Source organism: Trachypithecus francoisi, unplaced genomic scaffold (assembly GCF_009764315.1).
Source record: "Trachypithecus francoisi isolate TF-2019V2 unplaced genomic scaffold, Tfra_2.0 Lachesis_group7, whole genome shotgun sequence".
NCBI classification, from domain to species: Eukaryota; Metazoa; Chordata; class Mammalia; order Primates; family Cercopithecidae; genus Trachypithecus; species Trachypithecus francoisi.
The window spans coordinates 43,395,350-43,397,284 of record NW_022681472.1 but is presented as its reverse complement, the minus strand read 5'-3'; the positions used below and the strand labels follow the sequence as shown (position 1 = coordinate 43,397,284).

Genomic DNA, 1,935 nt, shown 5'->3' with positions numbered 1-1,935 from the left:
TGTGCCATAGGAGCTGTGCATACAGGATGAAGTGGCATAGCCACTGAACCTATCAGCTAAACTCAAGACCTCTGATGGCAAACCACCCACATCACCCACCTCTCCCCATATGCCGGCTCTGAGAAGAACAGTGGGGCAGGCCCCCTCAAAGCCTGTGTTGCAGCAGTGTTAGCTAGTCCTTCAGCCAGAGTTAGCACAATAGTTTACTTAAATGACCATGATGCTGTCACCAAGGCAATCCAAGAAGCTCAGCAAATGAAGGAGCAACTTTGATGGGAACAACAGGTGCTTTATGGGAAGGTGGCTGTTGTGAATAGTCTGGGTCTCAATAACTGCTGGACAGAAAAGGGAAAAACAACACTGGAGAGTCTGACTCAGCAACTGGCAGTTAAACAGAATGAAGAAGGATAATTTAACCATGCAATGAAGAATTTCAATCTGAGTGGAGATTCTGATGGAAGTGCTGGAATCTCAGAGTCAAGGATTTATAGGGAATCCAAGGGGCATGGTAGCAATGAACTACACATAAAGCATCCAATGATTGCCTTCATGATGTGGACTAAAGATGAACGGAGAAAGATCCTTCAAGCCTTTCCTGACATGAACGACTCCAACATCAGCAACATATTGGAATCTCGCTGGAAAGCTATGACAAACCTAGAAAACAGTCATATATGAGGAACAAGCCCGTCTCAGCAAGCAGCACCTAGAGAAGTACCCTGACCATAAGTACAAGCCTAGACCAAAGCGCACCTGCCTAATGGGTGGCAAGAAGCTGCACGTTGGTGAATACAAGGCAATCATGCGCAACAGTAGGCAGGAGATGTGGCAGTACTTCAGTGTTGGGCAATAAGCACAGATCCTAGTTGTCACTACTGGTGTTGTATACTGTGGAGCCATCACCACGGCTGCAATGCCCTCCCCTCACCTGCCCTCAGAGCACTCAAGTGTGTCCAGATGCCCAGAGCCTGGGATGCCTGTTATCCAGAGCACTTATGCAATAGGAGAGGAGCCACATATCAAGGAAGACATACAGGCTGAGGAAATCAATGGAGAAATTTATGATGAATATGACGAGGAAGACGATGATCCAGATATAGATTATGGGAGTGACAATGAAAACCATATTGCAAGAAAAGCCAACTAAGGTCAAAAGATTGCTGTGACCTTAGGACTTAAAGAAGCCCTAACTGGTTCATCCTTACCAATGGTAACTTTCTCATACACTGACTGTTATTTTAACTGTTAGTCTTAAAGAGTTGGGACCTCAGCTGACTAGTAGACTTCGGCCTCAAAAGGCTTGGAAAGAAAAAAAAAAAATACAACAAGCAAACAACAATACCAACAAGAGATTGAAATAAGCTATGGGTAAAATAATGCCAGTGAGTCAGCTGCTACATCCAAGCACTGAAGTCTTACCCGTCAACTTTTTTTTTTTTTTTTTTTAAGATAAACTTCATGGCTGTTTGTTCTAAAAAAAAAAAAAAAAAAAAAAAAAAAAAGGAGAGAAAACTCATCAAAAAACTTATGTGGGGCTCAATTTGAAGGTCAAATAAAAGGTGACTTTATAGTTTAGATTTTATCCAGCATGACTGGGCAAACTGTGTTAACAATGAAAGCAAAATGGCACAGTATAGGAGTAAAAGATTTGCAAAGCAATTTTGAGATGAGTTAAGGGCATAATAGATTTGAGAAACAGGTTAAGGAATGAGTCGTGATAATGCCTTACATTCAGCCAGATTTTAGTAAACAAATGGATAAATGGTAGGCAATCCCAGGCTAAAAGAGATTTGTGAGATTTCCATGTTTCAAAATTTATTAAAGAACTAGGGAGCATAATGTATTTCTGTCTTCAGAAGTGTTTTCCATGTCCCCATCTTGTGATTAGTACCTCCCGTCTCATGCCTAGTACCTGTTTGTATGAGGTAATAGAAA

General features: G+C 41.7%; 1 pseudogene; it reads left to right on the top strand.

Annotated features, from left to right (window-relative positions):
• Positions 1 to 309: 309 nt before the first annotated feature.
• Positions 310 to 1,147, top strand: LOC117079190 (annotated as a pseudogene).
• Positions 1,148 to 1,935: the final 788 nt, after the last annotated feature.